Here is an 11,906-nt window from a genome sequence, read left to right on the forward strand (position 1 = left end):
ATCAATCAAGCAAAATATAATCAAGGAGATGCTCAAGAAGTTTGATATGGAGGGAAACAAGTCAATCAGCACCCCCATGAGCTCATCATGCAAATTAGATCAAGATGAATCAGGTAAATCTGTAGATCAAAAACTTTATAGAGGTATGATAGGATCTTTACTGTATCTTACTGCAAGTAGACTTGATATTATGTTTTAGTGTGTGCATGTGTGCTAGATATCAGGCTAATCCTAAGAATCACACCTAGCCTGCAGTTAAGAGAATTTTTAAATACTTAATAGGAACTAAGAACATAGGGCTATGGTACTCTAAAGAATCTAGCCTAAACTTAATAGGATACACAGATTCAGACTTCGCTGGATGTAAGCTTGATAGAAAAAGTACCAGCGGGTCTTGTCAATTTCTAGGAGAAAACCTTATCTCATGGTTTAGCAAGAAACAAAACTCGGTTTGCATTATCCACTGCTGAAGCTGAATATGTGGCAGCCGGGAGTTGTTGTGCTCAAATCTTGTGGATTAAACAACAATTAGAAGATTATGGCATTAAACAAGATAAAATTCCCATTAATTGTGATAATACAAGTGCCATAAATCTAACTAAAAATCCAATTCAACATTCAAGAACTAAACACATTGAGATAAGACATCACTTCATAAGAGATCATGTATTGAATGGTGATGTGACACTCCAATTTGTTTGTACTGATAATCAATTAGCAGATATTTTTACAAAACCCCTAAGTGAAGAGAGGTTTAGTGTGCTTAGGAGGGGATTAGGAGTGATTGATCCATCCTAGTGGTGGTTTTCACTAGAATAATTGATTTTGATGATTACAATGTGGTTAAAATAGAGTTTCTTTTCAATGATCATCAAATCAGATCATAATTAGGTGATTTTCCCTCATTTGGCACGATTATAGCATGAGTTTTAGGTGCGTGCCAAAGTTAGAGACGACTCGAGTAAGTTTCAGAGCCGGCTCCTAAGGGGGAGTCGACTCGCGCATTTGCGGGAGTCGACTCGCAAAGATGGCAGCTGAGGGAGAGTCGACTCGCACATTGTCGGGAGTCGACTCGAAAGTCTACAGGCGCATAAGGAGAGTCGACTCGCGCATATTCTGGAGTCGACTCGAGGTCGAGTCGACTCACGACTCAGGGGAGTCGACTCGCAGTCGGAATCCGACTTTTTAACCCTAGGTTTGTCGTTTCGCAAACACTTTTCTTTCAAGCCGCCACTGTTCAAAAAGCCCTAGAGCCGACTCCTAGGTCGTCCCCGATCGTCTCCAACCTCTGTTCGGTCGATTTTTCACCGGTTCTTAGGGTTTTCGTCCGTTCCTAGGTCGTCTCCTGTCCGTCCCGAGTCTCCTCCGTCGACCTTTCTCCGTCCTTTAGGTGTTTCTTCCCGTTTAGGTCAAGATGCCTCGTAAGACCGTGGTTAGGAAGAGGTCCCGTCCCGAGGCCGGTCCCGAGCGGCGCTCCAAGGCGCGACACGATCCCGCGAGGGAACTACCTCCGGCTCGTTCCCGCCTAGGGCGGTTCCCCGCAAGGCCATTGGCCGGGAAGGCCGTCACCACCGGGAGGTATGTCGACTTTGACTATCTCTCCCGGGAAGGGTTCACCATAGGTGATAGGCTTAGAGCCCAGGGCCTAGAGTACTTCCTCACTTTGGACCTTCCCACTTACCCTGGCCTTGTTCAAGAGTTTTATAGTACCGTCCATCGGAGAGATGGAGGTATCGAGGGCACAGTAGTAGGTGTCCCTGTGCGTGTCACGGAGGATCTCATTGCCCACATCCTCCACCTTCCATTAGTAGGGGTGGCTCCCGCACACCCTGAGGATAGAGTTGAGGCCCTTACGGTCGTCTTAGGGCATCCACCTCAGTCCCCCCTAGACGAGGTATCTGCTAGCTCACTTCCTATTGAAGTGAGAATCCTTTTGAGTATTCTGTCCAGGTCCATCTTCCCTAAGACAGGAAGATTTAATTTTGTAAATGAGAGGGACCTAGCTATTACGTCTTACATTCTTCAGGACACCCCGGTCAACTTTCCCAAACTCATCTATAGGTATATGTGTGAGCCCCTAGATAGACCTAGGCTCACCCTCCCATACGGCATGATTTTTACTCTTCTCTTTAGGGAGTACGAGATTCCCATTCCTGAGAGGGAACCCTCTCGTGCATTGCGATGGACAGATCGCTTGTGTACGGGGACCATGCACAGGATGGGGTTTCGGAAGAGAGAGGGAGTATGGGTTAGGAAGTCTACCCTCACCGCTCAGACCACCAGACCTTCACCCAGTCCTGAGCCCGATTCAGACTACCCAGACCTTCCAGACCATCCAGACCTTCCATCCACTCCTCCTGCTCCTACCACCTCCGCCGGACCTTCCTCCTCGGCACCACCCTCTATGGCGGTCCGAATTGATCCTGAGCAGCTCCGGGAGCTGCGACAGGAGATAGTCAGAGAGGTGAGGGATGAGCTGCTTCGGGAGCTCCGAGGTGCGGTGCCTGCTCCCACTCCTGCACCCGTATCTTCTCAGTTGGTCCCTTCCTTGACAGCCGTGACTGACATGACGGCTCATGTACGGGAAGAGATCTACAATGTCCGGAGTTTGGTCCAGGCCCAGTTCCACAGCATGAGTGAGGTCACGAGCTCCACTCGACAGATGCGAGAGGAGATAGGTCGTGACATGCACACCACCACCGAGGGGGCCGAGCGCTTGTCGAATGTACTCATCGACAAGCTGGACGCACTTCAGACATCGGTGACTGGGCTTCAGGCATCGGTGACAGAGCTCTCCACTACACATAGCAGAGCCACCACGTCTATCATCATACAGCTTGGCCATGTCACAGATGCAGTCACCCTCCTCATGGAGCAGAGCCGATTGAGAGGAGGAGCACCATCCTCGAGAGGAGGAGCCACATCCTCGAGAGGAGGAGCCACATCCTCCAGAGGAGGAGATGCATCCTCGAGAGGGGGAGCTTCATCCTCGAGGAGGACATAGATGTGTTTGAGTTCTGTTTGTATTGTTTTACTTTACTTATTGTATGCTCAAATCTACTTCAATTCATATCAATACAATGAGTAGACATCTTATCTTCAATTATGTACCATTTGATGATTGGTTGTGCCATTGATTGTGGTTGATTACCTCCTTTTTGGTATGATGACAAAAAGGAGGAGAAATATGTATAAAATGTGTAAAAGGGGAGAAATATGAAAAATATGTAAAAGAAATCAATGGAAATAAATAAAAAGATAAACTCTTAAAAACACACACAAATTTGTTCTAAGTGGATTCGGTACCTCGAGGCTCATTATCTCTCTTTTGGGGCTCCTAATGGAGTAATCTCCAGAATCTATTCAAGGGATATTCGGAGATTAGCTGAATCCTACTCAAGAACAAATTGACAGATTTTCCCTCTAAAAACAAAAAATTCAGTTCAAAAACTTCAAAGCATTAAAAGGAAATTCAGAGAATCAAAACATAGTTGAATGCATATGTTGAGGGGGAGAATCTGAATTTTAATCAAGCTAAATCATTAATGACATATAAGCCAAACAATTGATTGCATAATATGAAGGCTTATATAATTCCAAATGAAAGGGGGAGCTTTAACTCCGAAATTTGTTGTTTCACTCCTTTCAAACTTGGATAAATTAAATTATCAGATATTTGAATTCATTTATGGATTTTATTTCATTATTTATTGAGCAAGTCATTTTACATATACTCAAAGTTTTGTCATCATCAAAAAGGGGAAGATTGTGGAGTGATTGATTAAAACCCCATTTGATTTTGATGAGCTCAAAGCATTTGAGTATATCTTGTGATTACTAATGAATTCAATTGAGTGTTTCAGTGAAAATCCTGTCCAAGTGTCTCTAGATTTGGTTCATAGTATTTTGGATAAGTTAAGAAGTCTGCTGAACCAAAGTCTGAGACTCGAGTCGACTCCCGAGTATCACGAGTCGACTCCAAGCGTATCAAGTTCACTGGCACGAGCTCGAGTCGACTCCAGACTAGTACGAGTCGACTCCGACTGAGAACAGAAAGAAGAACAGAAAGCCTCATCTCAGAACCTGTCAACGAGTCGACTCCTGAAGTGCGCGAGTCGACTCCAATGTTCAACGAGTCGACTCCAGGGTAGTAAGAGTCGACTCCAAGAGGTACACAAAGAAAAGGTCAGAGAGCATTTTATGGACTCTGAGATTCGAGTCGACTCCCGCAATACGCGAGTCGACTCCGAGACTGTGCGACCATCGACAGACAGAAAACCATGTTACTGCCTCTGAGATTCGAGTCGACTCCCAGACAGCTCGAGTCGACTCCAAGACAAGCTTCACGTCAAAAGGCAGAAGACCAACTTTCGGAAACTGAGAGCCGAGTCGACTCCAAGGAAGTTCGAGTCGACTCCAAGACTGGATGAGCCAAAAGACAGAGAATCGGGAGTTCGGGCTCTGAGATTCGAGTCGACTCCAAGGACAGTCGAGTCGACTCGAATGGACAAAATTCAAAATTGGATCCACGGACTTCTGTGGATGAGCCGACTCCAAAATTGCCAGGTCAGCTCCAGAAGTTGGCGAGTCGACTCCGGGTCAAGACGAGTCGACTCCCAGTCGTGACGGCAACTTTAATTCAAATTTGGAACAGTTGCCGAGTCGACTCCGGAAAAGCTTGAGTCGACTCCCGCTACAGCCGAGTCGACTCCTGATCGCGCGAGTCGACTCCAACCCACCAACGGTCATATTGTCAGGCTGCGCAGAGTGTGCAGAACGGACAGAAAAAACAGTGTAACGGCTAGTTTCCGTGGGGGTTGGCTTAAATAGCCACAGAAGACTGTAGCAAGGTAGAGAACAACCATTCCACTCCAAGCATTCAAGCTTTCAACTCTGCAACTTGTTCTTCAACGAAAAAGAGGGAAGATCTGCAATAACTGCATCCAACTACATCTTCTCAACATTAAAAGCTTCCTCCTCCTGCATTCAAGTCGACCACTCTTTCAAGAGGAGACCAGAAGTTCAAGAAGCCATTCCTCATCTCCGATCTAAAAGCGTTTGAGGCTTCTTAACTTCATTTGTTGTTCATATTGTTTTTATCTGCTTTTTGAGAAGCTGTTTTCTATTTTCTTTTACACACTGTATTTACTTGGTTCAATCGGAGGATTGAATCAAGGGGATTAAGGTTGGTTGGTGAGCCAAGTTAAAACCAACGTGTGTAAGGGTTTGATTGTGAGCCCGGGAAAACAATCGGGGTTGGTTCTAGTCGGTGAGCCTGGGAAAACCGACCGAGTTCGTTGTGAGCTCGTAAAACAACAAGTTTGGTTGTGAGCTTGCAAAACAACCGGCTGTAATCCAAGGGGGTTATAGTGAATTCCCAAGAGAGACTTGGGGAGTGGACGTAGGAGCAAGGGGTAGCTCCGAACCACTATAAAACTCTGTGTTTGCATTGGATTGTCTCTTCTCTTCTTCCTCTCACATCACTCACAGCACTTAGCATTAATTAAATAACTTGCAATAGTTTTTAATTAATCATCCATAACGTTTTAATTATCCAAATTAATTTAAAACCCAATTCACCCCCCCCCCCCTCTTGGGTTGTCTATCTGGGCAACAATGAATTATGTCTAAAGTGCTCCTACCATGATAACATGGTAGGAAAATACCAAAGATCAACTATTCGATACCACTCACATCTCTTTTTTCTTTTGTTTTTGGCGAAAACGGCATTTATATTACTCTAACGTGAGTACAACCTACCAAGTCAAAAGAAAGGAGCTGAAACAAAGGATAGGATATATCTGCAACACCCGTTCATATAAACTCTCTAACGTGCCGAGTAACAAAGGAGGCGACCCAATCTGCCGCACTGTTCTTCTTTCGGTATACCACTCACAACTCTAGAGCAACGTAGAAGCCATGAATTGATTACATGGCACCTTGACCACCAACAACCCATGGGTACGGTATAAATTCCTAATTGTCACACCTATTCGATGAACTAAGAGGTGATCTGGCAGGTGCTTGGTAACAGTGCTCCACCATTTATCCTTTACTACTTCATAAATGCACTAGTTATCCTATAAATAGAGCACATATTGGAACAAGTTATTTTCGATAACCAACATACTAGTCCATAATCATCTTTTTTTTATGGGAAAATGCTTCTAAACATCCATTGTGTGCGCACGAAAATTACTTAGGCCCTGTTTGGGGGAGCTGTTGGCAGTAGAGCTGTTAGAAGTAGAGCTGTTGGAAGTAGAGCTGTCTGAAGTAGAGCTGTTATAAAAAGCTATTTGCTGTTTGGTAACTACATTCGTAAAGTGCTGTGGTACTTTATTTTGTGTTTGGTAAACAAACTGAGAAAGTACTTTTATATGACAAAATTACCATAAAGGACATTGCATAGTATTATACAACAGAACATAATAAAACATAACATAAATTAATACATAAATATATGATATAGTATAATATTATTGTAATATAAAATAATATTATGTTGATATAGCATAATAGTAATATAATTATTAGAGTAAATTAATATTTGGTAATATAACATAATATTAAATTATTTAACATAACATATTAATGTATGCTGATATAATATAATATATATTATATTTATAGTATAATACAATAATAAAAGTATAAAATATTATAATTATTAGTATAAATTAATTTCTCATAATATAACATAATATTAAATTATTTAAAATAACATATTAATGTATTATAATGTAATGTAATATAATACAATATTTATAGTATAATACAATAATAAAGGTATAAAATATTATAATTATTATTATAAATTAATTTTTCATAATATAACATAATATTAAATTATTTAAAATAACATATTAATGTATTATAATGTAATGTAATATAATATAATATTTATAGTATAATACAATAATAAAGTTATAAAATATTATAATTATTAGTATAAATTAATTTTTCATAATATAACATAATATTAAATTATTTAACATAACATATTAATGTATTATGATATAATATAATATGATATTATATTTATAGTATAATACAAAAATAAAGGTATAAAATATTATAATTATTAGTATAAATTAATTTTGCATAATATAACATAATATTAAATTATTTAACATAACATATTAATGTATTATGATATAATATAATATGATATTATATTTATAGTATAACACAAAAATAAAGGTATAAAATATTATAATTATTAGTATAAAATAATTTTTCATAATTTCTCATAAAATAATTTTCCGCGGTCCAGGGGCTCTTCTTCGTGGTCCACGCTCGAGGAGGACCTCAGCGTGGGCCGCGAGGTTGATGATAAAAAAAAAACAATAGATTGATTTTGGAAGGTATGGAAAAGGATTAAAATTTTTTTCTTCTAAAATGTGGTTCAAGAGATGCATACAAAATTGAAAAGAAAAATACCTTTTCTTATGGAAGGGAGTCTGACGGCTAGGGTTCTTGGCTCCAGCAGATTTTTAGGTTTATAAAGGGACAAACTATGTAATTATGTTATTTTAATATGGGCATTTTTGTCAAAAATACAGCTTTCCGAAAAAGCTGAAACAGCTTCCTCCCAAAAGCTCCAAATTGGAGCTTCCTCCCAAAAGCTGTTTTCAGCTTCCCGCAAAAGCTGAAACAGCTTTTTGAAAAATTTACCAAACACAGTTTTTCATCTAAAAGTACTTTTGGAGGGCCAGAAAGTGCTTTCTGGCCCTCCAAAAGCTCCCCCAAACAGGGCCTTAAGCATGCTTACGACTGCTAATTTCATAGCTTTATAATCAACCGACCCGTTGTATTTGACAACAAATACAGGAGTTGCCCCAATCTTCTGATCCACTCCGCAAAAAAATCATTCATGTGTATATATGATGGGAGCCGAATAGCATTATGCTTTTCCATGCACGCTTATAGTAAGACAAGCTTGGCAAGATAATATACCATGATTTAATTTGGATTTTGTAGGATGGACAATGTAATTGCTTTATGCGCAAAAATGTTGGTGTGTCGATTACAACACACCATACCTCTCTTGGATTCTTTTGATCTTTCCTTTTTCTCTCCGTCGTTTAGTTTTCTCCATTCTTTTTTGGATATCCAGCGAGCGTAGATCCAAACAAGTCCAAGAAAATTCGGGAGGATGAGGAATATATATGAGACCCGCAAAAGAACAAAACAAATTATTCGGCAATTTTTTTTTTTTTGGGTAAATTCAGCAAAAGTTTGATTAGTCATGAACGTATCTATCAAATTACAAGGAGAAAGAATCTGAGACTCCGTTTGAATACCGGGGCGTCTCATGCTTTATAATAAGTTGCCTTTTATCCACTTATGACCAAAAAAAAGAAGAATTCAAAGGAGATGTTATTTTTTTTTTGCTAAACAAAGGAGATGTTATTCAATGGAAGTATTTAACTTCAACAGGTCACTACGATTCAAAAGAACATGTTATTAAAAAAAAAAAAAGGGATTCGTCTTACTTTGCACGGTTCCATCATCAAATCATCCATTGCACAACTCTAAAAGGGCTCCAAACGTCAGCATCCAATGTCTACACTGATATGAAAGCGACAATGGAAGGCGAGCGATCGATCATCTTTTATGCGGAAGATACACCCTCAATCCCACCATACCCAACTATACAGGGTTTATTCCACGGATAACCTATCCTATATAAAATCGGTATATCTTGGGAAATATTGCACGGATAGGGATGGTATGGTCATCCACTCATCAAATGATGGACCAATGCACCGTCCGGCACACCTTTTTTAAACATCGCAGAGAGCTCTAGGCAACTCTCCTTCCTGCATCTACAGAGTACCGCCTGAGTAACTAGCCACGTAAGAGACTACTCAATCGGCAGTCCCATTATTCTCTCTATAAACATGCTTAGCCAGAAAAGCCTCTCCGTTGCTGCCCATCACCCAAATATCACGGAATAAAGGATGGTCCCATCCCACAACCTACGGACGCTCCTGAATCCACTCTATGATAGTAGCTGAATCATCCTTCATAATAATGAAGCTAGCCTGTAATATTTGCCGTATATGTATGAGGTTCTCTCATGCAGCTCTCAGCCCAGTACTAAAAACCGACCTCTCGGCAACAACCACATGGGCCACCACTCCCAAACTAATCCGTCCGGCACTCCTCGCGCACGTGTTTTACTCCCTATAGCGTCCATTCCAACTGTCAACAACCCAATTTAAAGCAACCAAAATACCGTGGGCGCCGCACCTGGGAATTCCCTGACTTTTTTTTTTTTTAACGGAAGAAAGCACAGACCAATCACGCTTCCAGCTTGTCGTACAATAAATAGTCATACTTGACGTGTTAGATTTTTTTTTATAATCTTGATGTTACCAAAACTCGAAAAAAAAAGAGGCAAACAAACTCACATTAGTTATATGATCGGACTAATTATTCCCTCCATGATTCATACCAATTCCATGGTTCACGCAGCTATGCATGTTGGCACAAGTAAATGATGGCTTAATTGAAAAGCACAGCGTGGCATTACTCAAGCTACAGCATATTAAAATTGAGCTACATTAGGTTTTAAAATTGCGCAACAGTAAGATCGGAAATAAAAAAAAAGCCATCATAATTATGATGGAGAAAATTTGTGATGACAAAAAAATCCCATAAGGATTTTTTTTGCTTATTATTTATGATGATCATTATGTAATAAAAATAGTGGTTTGAACGGCTAACCTAGCAAATAATATACTATAATTTCAGCTCATTGTATGAGCTGAAAAAATATTTTTAGTTAATAAATAATAATTTAGGAAAATATTGTTATTATCTATTTATCATTGACTTACTTTCTTGTTATAATGATAAATATTAGGCAACTTTGAAATTATTATTTTATTACTAAATTTTTAATTTATTTGTAGATTTGAAAAAATAAGGGTTGTTATAAAGCATTAATAAGACTTGCATTATATCAAGAGAAATGAGATAATGATAAATAATGATTAAGAAAAAATATTGTTATTATCTATTTCGTCATTGATTTACTTTCTTGTTATAATGATAGATATCGAGCATCTTAGAAATCATTATTTTATTACTAAATATTCAAGTTATTTGCAGATTTGGAAAAATAAGGGATGCTATAAAGCGTTAATAAAGACTAGCATTATATAAGAGAAATGAGCTAATGATAACTAATGATTTAGGAAAATATTGTTATTATCTATGTCGTCGTTGACTTGCTTTCTTGTTATAATGATAAATATCAAGGATCTTAGAAATTATTATTTCATTACTAAATATTTAATTTATTTGCAAATTTGAAAAAATAAGGGCTATTATAAAGCACTTGCATTATATTAAGAGAAATGAGCGAATGATAAATAATTATTTAGGAAAATATTGTTATTATCTATTTCGTCATTGACTTGCCTTTTGTTATAATGATAAATATCAAGCATCTTAGAAATCATTATTTTATTACTAAATATTCGATTTATTTGGAAATTTGAAAAAAATAACGGTTGCTATAAAGCGTTAATAAAGACTTGCACTTGTTGGGAACCCGCCCATGCCGCTGATATTTCAAAACTCTTCAGATGGCAGCGGAATCGGCATGCACGGGTTCGACGTTCATCGCATGAACGTTGTTTCGAGACCTTTCGTAATTAGGTAAGAATTAAAACTTTTAAAACTATTAGGAAGATCAAATCTTCACCTTGCGCGGGTAGATGATCACCGCAAATCTGAATTCGTGGTTTTGGAAGAGGGTTCGCTTGAAGCCGTTCAAACGTCCGGCCTCTACGGGTATCCACACGAAGCAGGATCCGATCCAAGCTTTCTATCTCACCGGGGTGCTAGCTCCCTTGCAGAGATAGCTTTGATGGCTGATGTCCTCCCTCTCAATCAACTCTTGATTGTGCTTAGAAGGAGGAAGAAGAAGGATGAAGAAGAGGAAGAAGATCCAAGCCCTTTTGCAGCCTTCTTCTTTGTCTTGCGTTGGAACAAGGAGGGAGGAGGAAGGGACCCGTCAAGCACCTTCTTTTCTTCTCCTTGCTGCCGGCTGAAACAAGGGAGGGAGAGGGTGGCCACGGCACCAAGGGAAGAGAGGAATAACTCCTCTAGGGCGCCGGCCCTAGCCAAGTGGAGAGGGGGCGCCGGCCCCTTCTCTTCATGTCGCCCTAGCCAAGTGGAGAGGGGCTGATGCCCCTCTTACTTGATTAACCTAATCCTCTTCCAAAGAGGATTAGGTCCCTCTTTCATGGTTTAATCCTAATCTAATTAGGATTGGCCAAATTGGGTTCAATCTATGCTAGTCCTAATCTAATTAGGACTTGAATGAACCATGACTCAATTGAACTCTTCAATCCTAATCCAATTAGGAGTCATGTTGATTTATTAGATTATTAATTAATTTAGACTTAAGGAATCCTAATCCAATTAGGATTTGTTTAATTTTAGTCCTAATCCAATTAGGACTCTATTTGAATTCGAAGTCCTAATCCAATTAGGATTTCTAGGAATCCTACTCCAAGTAGGAATCCAATTTTAAAATTCCTAATCTCATTAGGATTGTAGGAATCCTATTCCAAATAGGAATCCCAGTCCTACTCCAACTAGGATTCCCAGTCCTAATCCAATTAGGACTCTAGGAATCCTACTCGAAGTAGGATTTGTGTTTAAGTCCAATTAATTAATTCCCTTTGTTCCTTCTTCAACTTCTTATCAATCAAATTGATTTCTTGTGATTCCTAATCACGATTTCAACCATCGGATCGGTCAATACTTCTAGTGTGTGTGACCCCATAGGTTCTATTCTAACTGGTAGTGAGATATATTGTGATCTCTATCACTATATCATTGAAAACTCCTTTTAATGGGTTGGAACGATTCCAACTCAACTCATT

Source organism: Phoenix dactylifera, unplaced genomic scaffold (genome assembly GCF_009389715.1).
Source record: "Phoenix dactylifera cultivar Barhee BC4 unplaced genomic scaffold, palm_55x_up_171113_PBpolish2nd_filt_p 000519F, whole genome shotgun sequence".
Classification (NCBI taxonomy): Eukaryota; Viridiplantae; Streptophyta; class Magnoliopsida; order Arecales; family Arecaceae; genus Phoenix; species Phoenix dactylifera.